At 45.4% G+C, this 23,189-nt stretch overlaps 1 protein-coding gene across 2 annotated transcripts in view; it reads right to left on the bottom strand.

Moving 5' to 3' along the window:
• The window catches only part of LOC138260963 (transforming protein RhoA-like), a 99,809-nt gene extending 77,482 nt beyond the window's left edge, over positions 1-22,327 (bottom strand). The window contains exon 1 of one of the 2 annotated variants that reach the window (XM_069209520.1): positions 22,211-22,327. The gene's annotated coding sequence lies outside the window, so the exon portion shown is untranslated. Of the gene's footprint in view, positions 1-22,204 lie in introns of both variants that reach the window. The other variant, XM_069209519.1, reaches the window with a different exon arrangement.
• Between the last annotated feature and the right edge of the window lie 862 nt (positions 22,328-23,189).

Here is a 23,189-nt window from a genome sequence, read left to right as displayed (position 1 = left end):
AAGCAGGAGCCCCAAAAGGGTGATCCATGTAAACCGCCTTAAGCTCTTCCACGACAGGGCTGATGTCAATCTGTTGATGGTAACAGATGAGGATCAGGAGGCAGAGAGTGAACCTCTCCCTGATCTTCTGTCATCAGACCCAAAAGATGGTACAGTAGATGGAGTGATCTACTCAGACACCCTCTCTGGCCAACAGCAAGCTGATTGTAGGAGAGTCCTACAACAGTTTCCTGAACTCTTCTCCTTAACCCCTGGTCAGACACACCTGTGTACCCATGATGTGGACACAGGAGACAGCATGCCTGTCAAGAACAAAATCTTTAGACAGTCTGACCATGTTAAGGAAAGCATCAAGGTGGAAGTCCACAAGATGCTGGAATTGGGAGTCATTGAGCGCTCTGACAGCCCCTGGGCTAGCCCAGTGGTCTTAGTCCCCAAACCTCACACCACAGATGGAAAGAAAGAGATGAGGTTTTGTGTGGACTACAGAGGGCTCAATTCTGTCACCAAGACAGATGCTCATCCAATTCCAAGAGCTGATGAGCTCATTGATAAATTAGGTGCTGCCAAATTCCTAAGTACCTTTGACTTGACAGCAGGGTACTGGCAAATAAAAATGGCACCTGGAGCAAAAGAAAAGACAGCATTCTCCACACCTGATGGGCATTATCAGTTTACTGTTATGCCCTTTGGTTTAAAGAATGCCCCTGCCACCTTCCAAAGGTTGGTGAATCAAGTCCTTGCTGGCTTGGAGTCCTTTAGCACAGCTTATCTTGATGATATTGCTGTCTTTAGCTCCACCTGGCAGGATCACCTGGTCCACCTGAGGAAGGTTTTGAAGGCTCTGCAATCTGCAGGCCTCTCTATCAAGGCATCCAAATGCCAGATAGGGCAGGGAACTGTGGTTTATTTGGGACACCTTGTAGGTGGAGGCCAAGTTCAGCCACTCCAACCCAAGATCCAGACTATTCTGGACTGGGTAGCTCCAAAAACCCAGACTCAAGTCAGGGCATTCCTTGGCTTGACTGGGTACTACAGGAGGTTTGTGAAGGGATATGGATCCATTGTGACAGCCCTCACTGAGCTCACCTCCAAGAAAATGCCCAAGAAAGTGAACTGGACTGTGGACTGCCAACAGGCCTTTGACACCCTGAAACAGGCAATGTGCTCAGCACCAGTTCTCAAAGCTCCAGATTATTCTAAGCAGTTCATTGTGCAGACTGATGCCTCTGAACATGGGATAGGGGCAGTTTTGTCCCAAACAAATGATGATGGCCTTGACCAGCCTGTTGCTTTCATTAGCAGGAGGTTACTCCCCAGGGAGCAGCGTTGGAGTGCCATTGAGAGGGAGGCCTTTGCTGTGGTTTGGTCCCTGAAGAAGCTGAGACCATACCTCTTTGGGACTCACTTCCTAGTTCAAACCGACCACAGACCTCTCAAATGGCTGATGCAAATGAAAGGTGAAAATCCTAAACTGTTGAGGTGGTCCATCTCCCTACAGGGAATGGACTTTATAGTGGAACACAGACCTGGGACTGCCCATGCCAATGCAGATGGCCTTTCCAGGTTCTTCCACTTAGAAAATGAAGACTCTCTTGGGAAAGGTTAGTCTCATCCTCTTTCGTTTGGGGGGGGGTTGTGTAAGGAAATGCCTCCCTGGCATGGTTGCCCCCTGACTTTTTGCCTTTGCTGATGCTATGTTTACAATTGAAAGTGTGCTGAGGCCTGCTAACCAGGCCCCAGCACCAGTGTTCTTTCCCTAACCTGTACTTTTGTATCCACAATTGGCAGACCCTGGCATCCAGATAAGTCCCTTGTAACTGGTACTTCTAGTACCAAGGGCCCTGATGCCAAGGAAGGTCTCTAAGGGATGCAGCATGTCTTATGCCACCCTGGAGACCTCTCACTCAGCACAGACACACCGCTTGCCAGCTTGTGTGTGCTAGTGAGGACAAAACGAGTAAGTCGACATGGCACTCCCCTCAGGGTGCCATGCCAGCCTCTCACTGCCTATGCAGTATAGGTAAGACACCCCTCTAGCAGGCCTTACAGCCCTAAGGCAGGGTGCACTATACCATAGGTGAGGGTACCAGTGCATGAGCATGGTACCCCTACAGTGTCTAAACAAAACCTTAGACATTGTAAGTGCAGGGTAGCCATAAGAGTATATGGTCTGGGAGTCTGTCAAACACGAACTCCACAGCACCATAATGGCTACACTGAAAACTGGGAAGTTTGGTATCAAACTTCTCAGCACAATAAATGCACACTGATGCCAGTGTACATTTTATTGTAAAATACACCACAGAGGGCACCTTAGAGGTGCCCCCTGAAACTTAACCGACTATCTGTGTAGGCTGACTAGTTCTAGCAGCCTGCCACAAACCGAGACATGTTGCTGGCCCCATGGGGAGAGTGCCTTTGTCACTCTGAGGCCAGTAACAAAGCCTGCACTGGGTGGAGATGCTAACACCTCTCCCAGGCAGGAATTGTCACACCTGGCGGTGAGCCTCAAAGGCTCACCTCCTTTGTGCCAACCCAGCAGGACACTCCAGCTAGTGGAGTTGCCCGCCCCCTCCGGCCAGGCCCCACTTTTGGCGGCAAGGCCGGAGAAAATAATGAGAATAACAAGGAGGAGTCACTGGCCAGTCAGGACAGCCCCTAAGGTGTCCTGAGCTGAGGTGATTCTAACTTTTAGAAATCCTCCATCTTGCAGATGGAGGATTCCCCCAATAGGGTTAGGATTGTGACCCCCTCCCCTTGGGAGGAGGCACAAAGAGGGTGTACCCACCCTCAGGGCTAGTAGCCATTGGCTACTAACCCCCCAGACCTAAACACGCCCTTAAATTTAGTATTTAAGGGCTACCCTGAACCCTAGAAAATTAGATTCCTGCAACTACAAGAAGAAGGACTGCCTAGCTGAAAACCCCTGCAGAGGAAGACCAGAAGACGACAACTGCCTTGGCTCCAGAAACTCACCGGCCTGTCTCCTGCCTTCCAAAGATCCTGCTCCAGCGACGCCTTCCGAAGGGACCAGCGACCTCGACATCCTCTGAGGACTGCCCCTGCTTCGAAAAGACAAGAAACTCCCGAGGACAGCGGACCTGCTCCAAGAAAGGCTGCAACTTTGTTTCCAGCAGCTTTAAAGAACCCTGCAAGCTCCCCGCAAGAAGCGTGAGACTTGCAACACTGCACCCGGCGACCCCGACTCGGCTGGTGGCGATCCAACACCTCAGGAGGGACCCCAGGACTACTCTGATACTGTGAGTACCAAAACCTGTCCCCCCTGAGCCCCCACAGCGCCGCCTGCAGAGGGAATCCCGAGGCTTCCCCTGACCGCGACTCTTTGAACCTAAAGTCCCGACGCCTGGGAGAGACCCTGCACCCGCAGCCCCCAGGACCTGAAGGACCGGACTTTCACTGGAGGAGTGACCCCCAGGAGTCCCTCTCCCTCGCCCAAGTGGAGGTTTCCCCGAGGAATCCCCCCCTTGCCTGCCTGCAGCGCTGAAGAGATCCCTAGATCTCCCATTGACTTCCATTACAAACCCGACGCTTGTTTCTACACTGCACCCGGCCGCCCCCGCGCTGCTGAGGGTGAAATTTCTGTGTCAACTTGTGTCCCCCCCGGTGCCCTACAAAACCCCTCTGGTCTGCCCTCCGAAGACGCGGGTACTTACCTGCAAGCAGATCGGAACCGGGGCACCCCCTTCTCTCCATTCTAGCCTATGTGTTTTGGGCACCACTTTGAACTCTGCACCTGACCGGCCCTGAGCTGCTGGTGTGGTGACTTTGGGGTTGCTCTGAACCCCCAACGGTGGGCTACCTTGGACCAAGAACTGAACCCTGTAAGTGTCCTACTTACCTGGTAAAACTAACAAAAACTTACCTCCCCCAGGAACTGTGAAAATTGCGCTAAGTGTCCACTTTTGAAACAGCTATTTGACAATAACTTGAAAAGTATACATGCAATTTTGATGATTTGAAGTTCCTAAAGTACTTACCTGCAATACCTTTCGAACAAGATATTACATGTTAAATTTGAACCTGTGGTTCTTAAAATAAACTAAGAAAAGATATTTTTCTATATAAAAACCTATTGGCTGGATTTGTCTCTGAGTGTGTGTACCTCATTTATTGTCTATGTGTATGTACAACAAATGCTTAACACTACTCCTTGGATAAGCCTACTGCTCGACCACACTACCACAAAATAGAGCATTAGTATTATCTATTTTTACCACTATTTTACCTCTAAGGGGAACCCTTGGACTCTGTGCATGCTATTCCTTACTTTGAAATAGCACATACAGAGCCAACTTCCTACACATTCCTTGAGCTTTCACTTCAGATAAAGAAGGTGGGTTCCACCGCAATGCAATTCCTTCAAAACGACTTACGAATACAGGCGAGTATTCTACTTCCAAGTACTCTAAGATAGTTTGTATTTAAATATTTCTAGGAGATACTAGTTGAGAAGCAGTCCAGTCTGAACCGCATCTAAAAACCAAATGGCTATGTGGATTAATCAAAGTCAAAAATAAAATAAGAGTAAGACTACCCCAAGCCCCTCCCAAGATAAAAACTCATCCTTTTGACACCACGGTACATACTTGAACTGCAGCAACTAAGTCTGCAGTGTTCAATTACAACATACTCAGTACAGCTCATTTTGAAGTATGATTTTCTGCCCCTTTCATCTGACCTACAAATCAAATCAAATCAAATCATTAACATTTATAAAGCGCGCTACTCACCCGTGCGGGTCTCAAGGCGCTAGGGGGGAAAGGGGGGGTTATCGCTGCTCGAACAGCCAAGTCTTTAGGAGTCTCCGGAAAGCGGAGTGGTCCTGGGTGGTCCTGAGGCTGGTGGGGAGGGAGTTCCAGGTCTTGGCCGCCAGGAAGGAGAAGGATCTCCCACCCGCCGTGGAGCGGCGGGTGCGAGGGACGGCAGCAAGTGCGAGGCCAGCGGAGCGGAGGGGGCGGGTGGGGACGTAGAAGCTGAGGCGTCTGTTGAGGTATTCCGGTCCCTTGTTGTGGAGGGCTTTGTGTGCGTGGGTGAGAAGACGGAAGGTGATCCTTTTGCTGACTGGGAGCCAATGCAGGTGTCTCAGGTGTGCGGAGATGTGGCTGTTGCGGGGTACGTCGAGGATGAGGCGGGCCGAGGCGTTTTGGATGCGTTGCAGGCGGTTTTGGAGTTTGGCGGTGGTCCCGGCGTAGAGGGTGTTGCCGTAGTCCAGGCGACTTGTGACAAGGGCGTGGGTCACGGTTTTTCTGGTGTCGGCGGGGATCCAGCGGAAGATCTTGCGGAGCATGCGGAGAGTGAGGAAGCAGGCGGAGGACACGGCGTTGACTTGCTTGGTCATGGTGAGAAGAGGGTCCAAGATGAAGCCGAGGTTGCGGGCGTGGTCTGCGGGGGTCGGTGCGGTGCCGAGGGCCGTGGGCCACCAGGAGTCGGCCCAGGCGGACGGGGTGTTGCCGAGGATGAGGACTTCCGTTTTTTCAGAGTTCAGCTTTAGGCGGCTGAGCCTCATCCAATCTGCGACGTCCTTCATACCCTCTTGTAGGTTGGTCTTGGCGCTGGCGGGGTCCTTGGTGAGGGAGAGTACAAGTTGGGTGTCGTCGGCGTAGGAGGTGATGATGATGATGTCGTGCTTGCGTACGATGTCGGCGAGGGGGCTCATGTAGACATTGAAGAGTGTCGGGCTGAGCGATGAGCCTTGAGGTACGCCGCAGATGATCTTGGTGGGTTCTGAGCGAAACGGAGGGAGGTAAACTCTTTGGGAGCGGTTAGCGAGGAAGGAGGCGATCCAGTCCAGGGCCTGGCCTTGGATCCCGGTGGAGCGTAGGCGGGTGATTAGGGTGCGGTGACAGACGGTGTCAAAGGCAGCCGAGAGGTCGAGGAGAATGAGGGCAACTGTTTCACCGTTGTCCATCAGGGTTCTGATGTCGTCTGTGACTGAGATGAGGGCGGTTTCCGTGCTGTGGTTGGTTCGGAATCCGGTTTGTGAAGGGTCGAGCAGGTTGTTGTCTTCCAGGAAGGTGGTCAGCTGTTTGTTGACGGTCTTTTCTATTACCTTGGCTGGGAAAGGTAGAAGAGAGATGGGGCGGAAGTTTTTCAGGTCGCTTGGGTCAGCCGTAGGTTTCTTTAGTAGGGCGTTGACTTCAGCGTGCTTCCAGCATTCGGGGAAGGTAGCAGAAGAAAAAGAAGAGTTGATGACGGTCTGGAGGTGCGGGGCGATGATGTCGTCGGCTTTGTTAAAGATGAAGTGCGGGCAGGGGTCCGAAGGGGCGCCGGAGTGGATAGAGTTCATGATGGATTTGGTTTCTTCCGTGTTGATGTGGGTCCAGTTGTTGAGGGCGATGTCCGGGGAAGCGGGTTCAGTGGTGTATGGTTGGGTCTGGTGTCCGAAGCTGTCGTGGAGGTCGCTGATCTTGCGATGGAAGAAAGTGGCGAGGGATTCGCACAAATCCTGTGAGGGCGTGACGGCGCTGGCGCTGGGGTTGGAGAACTCTTTGACGATGCTGAAGAGTTCTCTGCTGTTGTGGCTGTTTTTGTCTAGTCTGTCGGTGAAAAAGTTCCTTTTGGCAGTGCGGATCAGGTGGTGGTGTTCGCGTGTAGCGTTCTTGAGGGCGGTCATGTTGTCAGCGGTGTGGTCCTTGCGCCAGGCCTTCTCAAGGGCACGACAAGTTTTCTTTGATTCTTTGAGGGTGTCAGAGAACCAGAGAGGTTTTTTGGTGTTGGCCTGTCGATGCGTGCGTTTGAGGGGAGCAAGGTTATCAGCGCAGTTGGAGATCCAGTTTGTGAGGTTGAGAGCTGCGTCGTTGGGGTCGGTGGTGAGGGTGGGTTGGTTGGCGGCGAGAGCGGAGAAGAGTTGCTCTTCAGGGATCTTGTTCCAGGAGTCTGGTAAGTCACATCTGAAGGTGGTGTATGGCTGAGGTAGGTGAAACTGACAGGGGAGGTGCAAAGAGGTTAGTGGCAGGGCATGCATCAAAGGGACTCAATGAGAGGGGACGATTCTGAAAACCACTGTACAGACGGAGTTTAGGCACATTTAGTACACTGGGTAAACTGAACGAATAAATAGGGTGGCTACTAACCTGCTGTGATTACTTTACACTCCGGAGCGCGTCTAAGTCCAATAATGGAGGATAGTAAACGCTAGAGCATAGGGGGCAGAGAGATGATGCAGGATTTTCCAAAGGAAGATACTGGTGTGTTATATGGAGGTGGGAATGCAGTCTGACACGAAGGTATTTACAATCGGGATTGAAAGCTACCCTCCTGAGGAAGTAGAGATCTATTAAAGCAATGGAGAGGAAAATGCACAGTGCCCTGAAGGAAAATAAGAGCCAAACTACCGGGATGAAATAAAGGGAACCCAATACAGAATCAATTAACTATATATTTGCGTGGGGCACTCAGGGATTTTATAAGCTACCTTCCAGCTGCATAAAGAACCACCAGTTCTACACTCTATAAATTCCAGAGGAAACCTTGAACATTTTTAGTTTCGATGGCTCTCACATAGGACATACTGCCTTTACTAAAATGTTTTGATGATTATAAAGAGAGAGTTTCCCGAAACCAGAGTTGAATTTTCTAAAAATGGTTTTACACCATTTCCTCTTATTAGCTTGTCCCTTAATTAGCACCCTAATATCTGGTTCATGGGAACATTATCTTCATGGCGATTTCCGTCTTAGACTTTGACCTTCTGTTTTCACACTGGTTGGGCATTGCCTACCCCAAAATGAAGGAAAAGACAACAAGTCTAAAAATGTCACTGGAAAGATTTTGGGATTCCCCTATAGAAAATCTTCACCATAGTCCACCCTCACATCAACCTTTTTTTACCCAAGGGTAACCAGCGTTTAGAGGCATTCCCAGGTGCTAAACCTTCTTCCAACTTGCAGGGCTGCAGCAGAACATACGTAGAGGCATCGCTGTCCAAAGGCCGAACAGCAAGTCCCCTTAAGTGCAAGAATCGCCATCGAAGCATTTTTATTTCTTCACTCCACTCTTCTCCCTTCCCTTCACCCCAACTGGATGTGAATCGTTCACAGCTATAAACATTGGTAGAAGAGACAGAATATGTCCGACCAGGCCTCAACGAAAGTCAGAACTTTTTGGTCAAGCTAATGTCACTTCTTGCAAGGATCAAATGAAGGCATGGTGGTCTAAAACATGCCCGATGTCCTCAGTATTTTAGGCATAGAGTCCTTAAAATAAATCACTGATGATTTTAATTAAAGTAACTTTTTTTTTTCCCGAGAGAGCTGCTTTCTGAATCACTTTCATAAGCTTATAGTGGTCTCCGGCAAACCTGACAGATACGATGGGACTATAGAAATATTTAAAGCACTGCCCACTGATGCTTTATGAAAGATTGTCTCTTTTCTAACAGGGAGATGCTCCAACATGTGCATCTCAGGGCGAACGTCAGTTCCAGTTCTGTGGATCTCGTTTCCAGCAGTTATGAAAACTAAAGCATAAACAAAATCTTCAATTCTTGAAGTTGACTATCCTTGGATTGCTGTCTAGCCATACAATCTTTAAAAGGCAATGGAAGGCTACTATAAAAACTCTTTCTTTGATGTGTTGTGAAAACTTTCCTTTGAAAAGCTTAGCAGTAACAGTAGCAGCTTTAGATTTCTCTGAAACATCATATGTTCAGTGTGAAAATAATATTTTCTTACCAGAAAGCAACTTCATGACTTTGTCGTGCCATTTTTTAATTAAGAGCGAGGCATTCATTATGTCCTGGCGTCCAAATAGTGTCTAGCTGCTCTGTCTGCTGCATCCGTGCTTATTTGTTAACATTACAAATGTGGTCTCTGTGCCCTTAGAGTCAAATTAGAAAGTACTCGGCATTATCTAGAGGGAAACATTCTGAAAATAATGGAATAATCTCTTGTTTTTCCAAATCACAAACCACAAAAGGCGAATTGTAGAAATTAATGCAGGAATTCGTATCCAATTTTTTTTCTCCTTTGGCTTCCTTTTCAAGGACTAAAGAGGTGATGAGGCAGGACTCGAAAAATCATAACAATGTTACTAGACAAGCAGGCCGTGTAACTTGAATAGTCTACTCCACCAGAACTGAAATTTACTTGAACCATAAATGGGTCTCAAATTGTCTGATTCTAGGAAAATATTTTAGTTTATAGAGTCGCTGTTTTCTTCGTTCTCACATTAGTGTACTTTCAAATATGTGAGCTCAGCATTTCTTCTACAAAAAAAAAAACTTCTTTGCTTGTTTAAATAGACTAAAGGTTTTCCTCCATGTATAAAAAGAATCTAGCCCACATATAGGGGACACATGTTCCATGACTTGCTTCTTAGTTTACTAATAGCTGTGCCATCGAGACAGGAGTGTTTCTCAGTTTATGTGTAAACACTCACTTTTAATAAATATATTAGTTAAGCACGATGTGGTAGCGCACTGTCATTTACATACAATAAGTGTCCCAAAAAACCTTCTCACTAACTTGCAGATTTACTGATAAAACTATATAAATAATACCAATCTGAAAAAATTGGGTTTCAGAAAACATGTATTCTTTGTACAATACCAGGTAAAAAGTTCTGATTTGTTTTTATCGTATGTTTTTTTTAGTCACACAGAAGTACAAACAATGGGCTTTCACAAGTACTGAAATATATTATGAGACGTTTGAACAGCTGACTTAGCTAATTAAATGTTGTGGGTTAGAAAAAACAGACAAAATACTGGAACTCTGCAGTCAGAAGGAAAACTGACTGTAAGACAAACTGAAATTTGACCTCTGTCTCAGAACCCAGAGAAAACGTGACAAGAACAAGAGAGCACAGATTTTCTGAAGCCAATTTTCAAAAGTCCAGAAGAGGCAGATTTTTAAAATAAGGGTTTAAAGGACTCCATTGCTGTTGGCATTACAGAAAGAAACTGCTTAGCAGGGTGCGAATATTCTCTCTACTGTGGAAATAAGCAGAAAACAAATGTTCTGCTCCCTGAAGAGCAGTATCTAAAGCAGTGTCTAGGTGTACATAACAGCACACTCAAAACTTTGGGGAAATAGGGGGGAGATGGCAACCTCCCAGTAACAGAAGGCACAGAGGCACTAACATTAGAGACGTGAGGTCCTAGGTAACTTTGCTAAAACCACAGATGGATCCAGATCAAACCTGGAGCAAGGACGACAGTAAGTGCTAGGAATTGTGAACTCTATGTCAGATGTGGAGAAGAACCAAAATAGCCATCTATGATCCCTCCTGCAAGGTGCCATGAACGTTGGGGTCGGACAGAAAAGACACGAGATTGACCAGTTGCCATAAGAATGGGAAAAGTTTATCGATTCTGACAAAAGACAGACTGAACGATGAAAGTAAACCTTTTGTATGTGTCATGGAACAGTAAATTATGTACCAACATCTGAAACAAGGGGTACAGATTTTTTTTAATGTTCCTTGTCCCTTGTATCCTCCTTGAGTTTTTATTGTTTTTACAGAGGAGTAGTCCAAAGAGGGTTCTACTACCCACACTGGGACTGATTTTGAAACATTACTCTCCACTTCTTCGGGGTTCACCTTAAATGACTTAGGAGCACAGCTGAATTCTTAGGGATTGTCAGTGCAAATGTTCAGAATCATAGATAACCACAGGTAGACTAGGTCCGGAGTTTCCTGAAGTAACAGGATTCTTCCAGGACAAGGACAGCCGAAGTCCTCTAAAAAACAATTGTGAATTCTAGCACAGAAGACTACAAACGCCCAAGATGGATGTTTTCCAGATATGATCCACGTGTTGTGTGGGCCAGCCACTGGGATCTGTATGTCACGTTCTATCACCTGCTCGACATTTGCTATGAAAGTTATGCTAACTACAGTGAGACAAATCCTGTGTTTCGTGCAATCAAAACTGAATACCAGTGACTACAAAGAAAAACTGCATCGACCAAACAAGCATTGGCAAAGCTAATTTGACACACCTTTCGACTTTGGCAATGCAGATCTCCTGGATTTTCCGATTCTATTTACAGATGTTGTTCAGCACTGGCAACCATCTAAAAAAATGAAATTCCTTTATGCAGCAAGTGTGCTGGAGACATTACAGTAGTATCTCGCCAGACTGTGCAGGGAGGTGGGTGTGCAGTATGGACGCTGCACTGAGATGAGAAGGTGGGGGGTAAGGCTTTGAATACTCAAATGACAACCTTGCAACAGAGTGGTCAACAACCGAGTTCCGCATCAGCCTCAGCAGCACAGAATAAATTACAGCAATTTATCTATTGTGGGTAGTTTTGTGGGGCTTTGGCACCAGACCCATTCAGGCTCCTTTCTTTGTGCTTTTTTTGCTTCTAGACTCAGCTTTCCATGCTATTTGTTTCCCTAGTGTCTTACACGAATGATTCTTGGCTACACTTGTGTCTGGGTCAGGGAGGGATAGGTAAAGGAATGGACGAACTGAGGGGGGGGAGGAAGTAACATGGAGAGTCAAGGGAGAGGGATCGGAAAGGAGATGCAGTACAGAGGAGAGGGATAGGGCAAGAATACACACAGTCCTCTGCACTGCTAAAAACAAAAGAGAAAAAGTTGTTCTCTGAATATAAGCAGTGGAATAAAGTTATCCAACTAAATGGAGGGTTTATGATGCAGGGGATCAAACACATGAGGATGGAAAGGCATCAAATAAGTAGCAGGCAAAAGAGACTGACAAGAAAGCCAACTAATATTTATGCAAAGGCATGACCTAAAGCACACTACAAGTATTGGTGGAGTCCACAAAAGGTCTTTTGACAACAGACAACAAAAAGCTGCAAAAGTGCAACAGAAGAGCAAGTAGGTGGAGAGAGAGGTCTGGCAAAGAAGCGCATGATAGAGAAGAGCAGGGAGGTAGGGTGAGAAGAACACAAAAGAGAGTGGGCAGCACACAAGGGAAAGCAACATGTGTGGAGAGAGGGTTCCGGTTCGTTTGGGGAAAAACACACAACAGAGGGCGCACACAAAGGACAGGTGGGCTGGTATTTGGCAGGGGCTGGGAAGAGTACACAAGGGAGAGAGCTAGAAAACATGCACCCTCTTGGGAATGCTTAACTAAAAAGAAAAAAAGTCGTTTCTCGGTAGGGATTAGTGGTAGGTTATAAATCAGTCAAAAGGACGATAAATAGCCCATATGCCAGGTCAGGGACAAACAAGAGGAAGGCAAGCCACCTAATAAGAAGAAAGCAAATTAGAGTGACAAAGTGAAAGAATGGTACACAAAGAGGCATTAAGCCAATTATTTACGCCATCTGATAAACTAGACCTAAAAAGGTGTAGCACCAGAAAAGCAGAGGCCTGCATCCTACTGAACAGGTAAAAACTGCAACTAGCAGATGCAGCCAATGAGATTTTGCTAAGGAGCATGTCACACACAAACATGCAACCCTGCTAAACACTTAAGGTGAAAACATTCTTTTATGGTAGCCTCTGAGGTCACGCTGTCAATCCTTACCACTTTGAAATAAGGAAAAGTAGGATGCCAGGCTAATTTATACTGTGTTGTTGTCCCAAGCTCTGGTTTTGGGAACTGCACACATTAGGCTCTTTCTTTGCAGAATAAATTATCCAATCCTTTATTTAGGTTTGCTGCCCTCTTATGAGACTTGTCAAGCCCTTTCAGTTTTTTTTAAAACACTGGTGTGACAAACACTTCTCTAAAAAGGTTTAAGATCCTGATTACGAGTTCGGCAGACAGGAACACCCATTCGCCAAACTCCCAAAAGTTTGGCTGCCATTGTAGTGGCGACCTCTCCGCCTGCCCCATTATGACTTTCCCGCTGGGCTGACTGCCGGAAATCAAGGTTTTCTTGGTCAGCCCAATCGGAAAGTGGAGGCAGCATTGTTGCTGGCTCATAATAGAGGGGGCACCAGCACCATGCAATGCGCACATTGTTCACAGCAGAAAGAGCATTATGAGGATGCAGGGGGCCACTGGGGTACCCCTGCACTGCCCACACCATGGGCAGCACAGGGGCCCTCATATGGCCCCTGCTCTCCGCCAGCCTTTTCATGCTGGTGAAACTGCCATGAAAGGGATGGTGGAGAACTAGGTTGTAATCAGCAGGGCGGCGCTGTAGTCAGCGCCACCCTGGCTGACTGCAACCTGCACCACCGTCAGCCCACCAGGATTCCAAGATCCTGGCGGGGATGGCGGTAGGTTGGCGGGGCTGCCTGCCAAACTCCTAATGTGGCGGTCCGACTGCCACAACCGCAGCGATCCAACAGCCACCGCGAGTGTGGTGGTCCGAGGATCACCACACTCTTAATCAGGCCCTTAGTATTTCAAAACAATATTCCATGTCAGGACAGCAGTCTTAGATTATGATTCTCTTTTCTAGACTGTAAAATGACATCAGTTAATCAAAAATAGTTAAACATTCAAGCTACACTTCCCATAAACTGCAACCATCACTTAAGTCTCTGACATGTTTTTCTCTCTGCATTCTGCTTATACTTTGCATGTTTACGCTTAATTGAGGTGTAAATTTCAGCAATTCAAGCATTTATTTACAGATTCATTTATGTCCAGTGTTCTCTCCTTTAGACGCTCGTGCAGGGAGAGATGCACTCTCATCGCAGGGACTGCGCTTATGGTCCCCTAGTTTTATCATTTTAAGCGTGTGCTGTTCATGCTTGTTTAAAATCAACCCAGATGGAGGTTGAAAGCACACAGAGCTTGCTGACGCACAGAGCAAGCTTTTCCCACGGCCTTACTGCCCACTGCCTTACACTCTGACCTGATTTATCCCTTTCAACTACGTCCCCCTGGCATGACTGGTGGGGCTGCATAATTCAGATTACAGGTGTGCTTGAGGAGTGTGGTTCACCACTCTGATTTACTGATATTTGAGGCAGCTATGCCCTACAGTGCTGAAGGTACTAGCCACACTGACCCCATGCAGTGTTTGGGGTTGTGCCTGATACCCTTGCGGACCACTTTAATGGAGCGCTTAAGAGTTCTTTCAAGTAACTATAAGTTGCGTCCCTGCCATTCCGTTATCTGATCAATAATTTTACTGCACGTTACAGTGTATTATCAAAGCTGTAATCAAAGATATCATGAGTGCTGAAATTTGTGGGGTAATTAGCAGTGCATGGCGAAGGCGCGAGGTATAGTTACCTCACGGCGCAAGTTATAGTTACTTGAAAAACTAACTGCTGAATTTCTATGATTTTGTACGAGTAAATTCAGAACCAAACTATAACGTCCCTGTAAACCTCTGCTTTTTTTCAGTGAATTTCCAGTTTTTTTTAAACGTAAAGTAATTTTCAATACTATACGTTAATCCAAGCACCGCAGTGCACAGCCGTGCAGCGCAAGAGTTGGCTGCAGGGCCTGGCCCGTGGCCAAGCCAGAGCAGACCAACCCCTATAACCACCCAACCCTGTGCTGCGCTTGGCCGAACAGTCTGTCTCTTCGTGTGAGAATAGGTGTTAAAGGGTGTCTCTGGGTGTGAAATTGTGTGTCTGAGGGTCTAAGTGGTTGCATCAGTGTCTGGGTGGGTCTGTGAGTGGGTGAGATAGTGTCTCAGTGGGTCTGTGAGTGGGTGCATGAGGGTCTGAGTATGCCCGAGAGTGGTTGTGTCCGTGTGGGTCTGTGAGTGGGTGCATGAGGGTCCGAGTGGGGCAGTGAGCGGGTGCGTCAGTGTCTGGGTCTGTGAGTGGGAGCTTGAGTGTGAGTGGGTCTGTGACGATCTGACTGGGTTGATGAGTGGGCGCATCAGTGTCTGAGTGGGTCTGTGAGTGGGTGAATGAGGGTCTGAGTGGGTCTGTGAGTGGGTGCGTCTGTGAGTGGACGTGAGGGTTTCAGTGAGTGAGCGGGTGCGAGAGGCTCTGGGTGGTCTGTGAGTGGGTGTGTGAGTGTTTCAGTGAGTCTGTGTGTGGGTGCATCAGTATCTTACAGGGTCTGTGAGTGCACCAGTGTGAGTGGGTGGGTGCTTGAAGGTCTGAGTGGGCGCATCATTTCGAGTGCATGTATAAGTGAATGAATTAGTGTATGAGTGAGTGGGGTTTCTCTCAAAAGGTTTTCATATTCGTGGATATTTTGCGAATATTGAGCATGGGGAAGCTAAATTATTTCAAACCCATTATTTTCCCCTAAAAAAACACCTATATCACACCCCTGGAGTCAGGGTACCTCCAACTCTGACCCCTTATGCAAATTTCAATTAGGATTTTCACGCCTGGGGATCGTGGCCCATGAAATAAAACGGCGGCTGCTCCTTTCTAGTCAGGTTGCAGTCAACCAATTGCACGCCCATTCGCGAAAATTAGCAAATATTTGCAAGCCCAGATATACAAATTTGGATTTCATTTAATATCTCAAAAACTACTGAACGGACTTACTCCAAATAAGCAAAAGCACAAACTACGTATCGAAAGCTAGCTTTCTGCCAAATTTGGTGTAATTCCGTCCAGTGGTTCGGGCTGCAGTCATGTCTAAAGTTCCTATGGGAATTAACATGGGAAATGCAACTTTTTTTACTTCCACCTTTTCTGCCCTTGCTTGATGGATCACCTCCAAACTTTCCATGTGCACAAAGAATCTCCAGGGCATCTTTGTTGGAAAATTGCGAGAAGATTTGTCAAACGGTGCCAAAGATATAGGCAAGTCAAAAAAACACTTTTTCTATGGAACTAGGTCCCTACTAAAATTAACCACTGGCGACCGCCAGTAGGTCATAATATATATAGATTTTTTTTCCCCAGGTGGAATTCTCTGCTCTTACATTTTATTGGGCCAGTTGGCATACGCCATCTAATGGCCAGTTTTGACATGCTGAGTCATCTTGTGTGCAGATCTGCAGTCATGTGTGCCTTATACAGACCCTCTGGTGGTCAGCAGCATCAGCACTCCTTGCTCAGCAGTCATTCCCTCAATATCTCACCGGTCACAGCATCAAGCTATATTCCATGTACCAAGGAGTGCCCTCAGCCTGAAGAGACGATAGAAGCAGGGAAGATTCAGCTTGTGGTGACGTTTACACAACACTAGTGTGTAAACTCCAGCACAGTGATTCCCAACCTGTGGCCCGGAGGTCTGCGATGCCTTCGAAAATTAAAAAAATATTACCAGATTAATAAAGTGCATAGAAATAACAAATGTAAATGTACAATTGAAAATTTTAAACTGTACTTTAAATGTGAAGGAATTGGAAACTGGAGAATAAAAATTACATTAGTATCCTAAGATTGATTTGAGGGAGCAGTGCAAGTGCATTAAACAGAAAATAGTATGGAAGATGAGTGGCCTCAACTGAATTAGAAAAGCTCCAACATATCTATTAAAATTTAAAAAATATATATTTATATATGTTTGCGAATTAAATAAAATGTGTCATCATTTGTGTATTTGTTTGATGAATTTTTTTTTCTCTATGTTTTGTGTGTATTGTTTTGCAGTTCAAATCATTGACAATGCTTGTCCTGGGTCCCTGGCTTTCAGTTAAGGCTTAGGGGGGGTAAATCCCAGATTACAGCAACAATTCAGTTAGGGGGTGGTTCCCAGGTTCCAATAATAAGTGGGGGTCCGTTGAAGTTAAAAGGTTGGGAACCACTGCTCTAGCTGTATCCAGCTGATCTACAACTAATAATCCCACAGACCTAGCGCTTATGCCACCTTGTGGCACAGCCAGGAAACCCAAGCTAACCAAAATGCAGTGTTTCAAATTTCAGTACTCTGGCCAATCTACCATGGTGTGATGTGAAGTGTTCTCCAACAAAGCTCAATGGAAGTCCCACTTTATAGCTGGCAGTGAGTAACTTTCATCTCAGCAGGAGGAACACAACATTCACATGCCACCTACACACGTCACACGCACAAGTGTAGACAAGAGACCGCATTTATGAGGAAAGTCTGGTAGGCAATAGCTCAAATGAGGACACAGCAAATCTGGTTGAAAATGGCGCTTATTTTAATTTTTTTATTCCCCCGGCCAGCAGACTAAGAATGAGAAAAGAAAGAAAAAGATGACCACCCCCACCCCCAAACACACTTGCATCATGACTATTCAAAAAATGAAATACGATAGGCATGGCAAAAAAAAAAAACACAAAAAAAAACAACCAGGGCAGCAAAGTTTTTTAACCGTGTGAAGTAACCTCATCCTGACTCAGACTGCTCTTCTGTGAACCAAAACTGGATAGGCTTGCGATGCCAAGGCGCAACAAGACAGAAACCCAAGTCACCTCTTTAAGGCACTAAATACCCAATTCTCCCTCCCGCGCCTGCATACAATTAATTTCAAAATCATCATGTGACTCCTCGCTGGCTCATCATCTCTACTCACTCAACATAGTTTTGCTACCATGCTGCACGCTAAACTGGAACATGACTGCTTCCTCAATTTGTAATCTGCCTCCTCGAAAATCAGTTCCTCCCTGCCACTTTTGACTCCATCTGTCACTTTGGCATTGTACATTAATGAGGATTATACTTTGAGTGATCTATCTTGAATCACCTTACTTGTATACTTCTACATTTCCCACAACCATAATTTTACTTAAATGCACAGAAAAGTCATTTAAGTCACGTTTGATACAACATCTGCACAACATTTCAGTGAGTGATGCTAACCAAGTAAGCAGCAACATACGGCACTTACATGTATTCGAAGGGCAGTTCCTTTGGAAGATAGTACCACTGAGCCAAGCAATCCCAGTCCAGGAATTACTTTCGTTTTCCCTTGCTAGCGTCTACTCTAGATCCCTTGCTAATGTAATTAGATGGGCATCAAATAATCTTCAGGCACCCGAAGGACCTTTGAGAGACCTTCTGAAGAACGAAACTTTCAGGGATGAAATAGTTGTGCATAAATCTGGAGACTGCTCTAACAGACTCTCAATGTTCTATTGACCACCTGCAACTGTGGACTCCAGCACAGTTATAATTATTCTTGAAAAATGTGACTGCCACTATTAACAGGACTTTGCATATTGTGCCAAGCTGGAAACCTACAAATCTTATTCAGACAGCCTTTGTTTTAAGATAGCCTTTCTTTTAAGATGACGCAAGGATATCTGAAACTTACGTTGGACCATAGTGCTAGGTTTTTTAAAACTATGTTAGGACTGGGTATCTTTTCATTAAATCATTTTACAAAGCACTGGTCGGGCAAAAGAGAAGTCGGGAATGTGTGATTTATGTTAAGGTGGGACCTAAGATATTAAACACGTTTTTTGTTTGTCCCCATAAAAACAGTATCAGAAGCAAGGAAGCGATTTTTAAAACCTATGGGCCTGATTATACCTTTGGAGGAAGGTGTTAATCCGTCCCAAAAGTGACGGATATACCACCAGCCATATTACGAGTCCATTATATCCTATGGAACTCGTAATACGGCTGGTGGTATATCCGTCACATTTGGGACGGATTAACACCCCCTCCAAAGTTGTAATCAGGCCCTATATGTATTAAATACAGTGCGATTAAAACTGATGATTTGATTGCCTTAGCAAGATAACCTCTGAATGTGTATGCTGCAATCTGCACATATTTTTTTAATTATTTTCTTATATGCCTGTATATATTGTTGATCTCTGAAGAGATCTAAATCAGTAACATTTGATTTGATGACATGGCACTCTTTGTAACAAGCAGTTAACTACCTCTAATACAATTACAGCTCCTGCAAGTAACATGAGTAAGCAACGACTGTACAAGTAGCAACAGCCACTGTACACCATCATTGCAGTGAGCAATCACTTAATAGAATGTCATCAAGGCTCCTGGCCATTACACAATGTATTTTTTGAGTTCTTGTTTACAGCATCTTTGTCTGGGAATGGGGAGAAGTAAGCATCCTTGGGCAACATGAAAAGGTACAAGAACAACCTGCAAATTGTTGTATATGAATGACAAACAAACTGGGCAGTCTGCAAACTACTGCCGAGTTTTCTACCCTCCATTCACTACAGACTGAAAGACCACACAACAGGGTTTTACTTAAATTGCAGTGTTCAACTGATAGGGAGATTTCTTAACCACAATAAGTAAAACGATGCACAAGAACAATTAATTTATGCTCCAAGGAGATCAATATTGGATCTACTCTAATAGCAGTTAGAAAATAAGAGTTAAACAAGCATTTGCAAAGCAATGGGTCTCGCATTTGCTCGAGTTAGAGCTATTAGCGCTGTAAACTCATAACCAGACTTGGAGCCTCATATGTTTTCAGTAGTTTACCGGTTCACTCGAGGAAGTCCAAACACCGGAACAGGCATGACGTATGCATGCCTTTCACTAATGAAATCAAGAGAATTTTAAAAGGCAAGCCCATGAACCAACCAAACTGATGGGCGTGGTTAAAAGCCCACAGAGAGATTACAACAGGGGCCAGAGCGCTTGCGCACTCGACCCTAAGAAAATTTTAGTATGTAAACTAACTCACCTCTTGTTTAAAAAAAACTTAAATAAGGACATTTTGCTGCAAGGTTTATAGACCCTGGGCCAGGTGACTACAAGCTATGAGCAGGAAGCAAATGTGCAAAACATCCTTCTTTTGGGTCCTGGCAGAAACGTAGGATACTCAACAAGGGCCCACCGGCATTTATTGAGACAAAAATGAAAATAACAACAGTAAAATACAAATATTTTAGATTTCACAGTGGCAGTCACCACTGCATAGTTCTAATCAGGCTGGAGTTCTTACAGGAAGAGTGTTTATGTTTTACTCATAACTTCAATGTAGTGGGACCAATATGAATAAAAAAAATCCAAATAAGTAACTATGCCATTTTATACAAAAAAAATGGCTGAACCAAACCAAATTACACCAAATTTGGCAAAAAAAATAATATTTTACTCAGAAAGTGTGTTATTGATCTTAATTTCAGAATTGGTGGTTTACTAATCACATGGCTTTGGAACCTGTGGAGGTATTTCCGGAGAAAAGCAATTATTTTTAATTCTTGTTCTTTAGCGAAAAATTTATCACGCCTCAATAATATCTACTCACCTACTTACTTGTTATGGCAAGTCACATTTTATAGGGGCAAGCTATTTTTAGGCCCTACTTGCCCATTCTGGCAAGAGACCTCAAGTTGGCAAAGAACAGGTGTTCTGTTCATTCAGAAAGTTATCTGCACAACACTTCTTTTGGCCATATCCTAGTGCCCCTGGGATCACTTGAGGCCACACTAAGGGGCCCTGTCCCCTGTTTGAAGACCCCTGATCTAGGTCACTTCTAGGTACTCACACTAGGTTAGTGGGGACCCCAAAATAATAACATCTCCAACCACTCAGTGTCTTTTAAGCGCTCTCATAGCTGAAACTTTTGTTTTACAGCTGAGAATAGCTTGTGTTTTAAGGGTCTTGCTCGTCATTGCTATAGGCAAGCTACCCCTGAAAATGTGTAATGCACTATGCCCTTTAGGGGCTGAATATATGGTTATACTGCATTATTTATTGCCATTCTCTTTTGTGTGATTATGCCCATTAGGGGCTAACGATATAGTTAATGACCATGTTTCTTGCAAATGCTATTTTTATTGTGGTGTCCTCTAGGGCTGTTCTAAGCATTATCGTCAAATCAACATACTATAGTATTTGTGGCACAGAAACTCACCCCATAATGCTTTGCAGGACATTATCTCTGGGTCCCCACACTAGGTTAGCGAGGCCCCCAAAATAATAACCCCTTCCACCATTCAGTGTCTTTTAAACTTTCTCATTACTAGAACTTTTGTTTTACAGCTGGGAGAGGTTTTGTTTTAAAGGCCTTGTTTGTAATGTCATTGCAATAGGCCTGCTAGCCATAAAAAAGGCCCCTTCTGGGCTAGGAATATGGTTGCTCTACATTACTTTCTCCTGTTTTTTTTCTTCATGGGGTTATTCCCTCCAGTGGTGTTTAACAATATGATTACATAACCACGTTTCTTACACAGGATATTTTTGTTATGGTGTACTCTTGGGGCTGTTTTGAGCATTACAGTCTAATGCCAAAAGTTTATTTCCGTTAAAGGTTTATATGATAATTGTATATGTTTTAATAATCTCTCCTTATTACAGTTATGACTATGATTTAGGATAACTTAACAGCCTTAATACACTATGAATGTATGAATACTCTGGATATGTTTGGGTGACTCTTCCAGTTTATTTCTCCTCTGTGGCTGCCTTGTGTCTTTTTGGGAGAGAAGGGAATTGTATTGGCCGGCAAGCAACTCTGATGGTGGGGTGGAGAAAGTGGTATTCCATAGGAATTAGCATGGCAGATTTCAATTTGGATGCTAAATAGCAACATATTCATTTTTTTGCTGCAGAACCAAAAATGTAAGTGTTATGTGCAGAACCACTGGAATTATATGGCAGGAAAAGAAACAGTTATGAGGCAAGATTGATCAAATTTATGTGAAGAGAAATGTCCAGTTAAGAATTCACAATGCCAACAGCTCTAACACAAGCGAATGGAGACCCAAGCACTACAAATGCTTGTTTCACAAGGAAGCACGCCAAATGCTTCCTTCGGTGCTAAACTACTATACGAATGAGTTCCTTTTCAGACTTTTTTTAATTTAGCTTTTTGTTAATAAAGAAGACAGTACAACGGTTGCCGAAACAAAGCTCCCAAAAAACGCACAACCTTCATCAAACTAAGAAAAAACAAGGAGGGGGGAATAAGTGCCGAAAAAGTCAACGTCAAAATGGCGGGGGAGGGGTGGCAGTTATCGAGTTCAGGGCAGTCGCGCCCCGGCGGGTCACGCGCAACCCCACTCCGCCCAATCACGAGCGAGCCTGGCGACAGCGGACGTTCCGTCATCCGTCTGGCGCTTCAGCAGCAAAAGAGCGTTAAGAGCGGCCGCGCTCCCTTCCAACCAATCGGAAACTCCTGGCGCGCGCTTTGGCGGGGCGCGCGCCGTCAAAACGGACATGGGCGGAGGGGCGGGCGCGCGCTCGCCACTATAGAACCAGTACACAGATCGCTTTTTTTCCTTTAAGTCAAAACTGAGTAGGGGCGAAAAGATTGGGGAGAGGGAGGAACTTTACAATGCGCCGGACATGAATACCAAAAGAACATCGATAAATTGGCCTTCTTTTCTACCTTCTCTTCTCACATCGCAGCGGAGGGATACTCAAGACTAAGGAAGTCTCGAGCTCTCCCTTTAAGCTAAGAGATCGTTTTCAGAGGCGCGCGGCAGTTCGTTCTGTAGGAGTTATGCGCGTTAAATAGCACTTATTAGTTACCTTTACCGTCTCTCTCGCCGTTTTCCTTCTTCGCTCTTTTTTCCCCTTCCCGACGGAATCCGCCCGCCCTGCTTTGCGACAACGCGGCGTCGGCCGAGGTTCCGCCCACTTCCTTTGAGATTGTCCAGTGACACTAAAGGCCTAGGCAAATTGGCAAACGAACTACCCAATCGTCAATTCGCTGCAGGGCGAGGAGGAGTTCCGGCAAAGGGTGAGGCACCGCCACGGATGTTCCAATCAGGAAACGGGTGGGAGGCGGGGTTCGGGTCTTTAATGGGCAGGTCAAGCCACCCTATCCGCGTCGGAGATGAAATTTAAAACCCAATAACGTCTAACGTGTGCCACAAGAGGCGGGCTAATCACTGCAAGGAGCCAATCGTGCTGTAGTAACCTTTATGATTTGTGACGTCTAGGGCGTGGTGGGACACCAGTCTTAGCTCTGGCAGCTTAAATAGAGCCCCTCAAGACATTGGGGGGGGGGGGAAATACTCGTGGCCTACCCTAATAGAAGTTCAACTTCTGAAGGTGACAGGCGTTTTTCGATGGGATTCTTTTTTTAAAATTATATTTGTCGCTTTTCTGAATTGGTTTGTTTTGCTTTTCCCTAGGCTGTACCATAAGGTCTCCAATCTGTGTCACTGGTGTCAAATGTTCTTATATTCTTTTTCTGATTCATCCCCACTAAAGAAGAGACGATTTTTCAGATGTATCACGCTTTACATCGATTTCTTAACTCTAGAGATGCGTGTTACGATGTCCTTTTTTTTTATATATAATTTTTTTGTAGGTGTTTTGTCTTGTTATCGAAGTCTTGTGTATAGTACAGCACAAGTCCCAAATAAATTAGTGGTGGATATTATAAGCAGTGTGCAATGACGTCACGTGGTGTTAATCACGGGGAAGTGACGCCATAGTCCCATAAAAGCTGTTTCTCTTTAAACAGATTCAGCTACTGCAATTATGTTAACAGCAACCCAAGCTGGAA

The sequence above is a fragment of the Pleurodeles waltl genome, chromosome 10 (genome assembly GCF_031143425.1).
Source record: "Pleurodeles waltl isolate 20211129_DDA chromosome 10, aPleWal1.hap1.20221129, whole genome shotgun sequence".
In the NCBI taxonomy this organism is placed as follows: domain Eukaryota; kingdom Metazoa; phylum Chordata; class Amphibia; order Caudata; family Salamandridae; genus Pleurodeles; species Pleurodeles waltl.
This window is presented reverse-complemented; position numbering and strand designations above follow the sequence as displayed.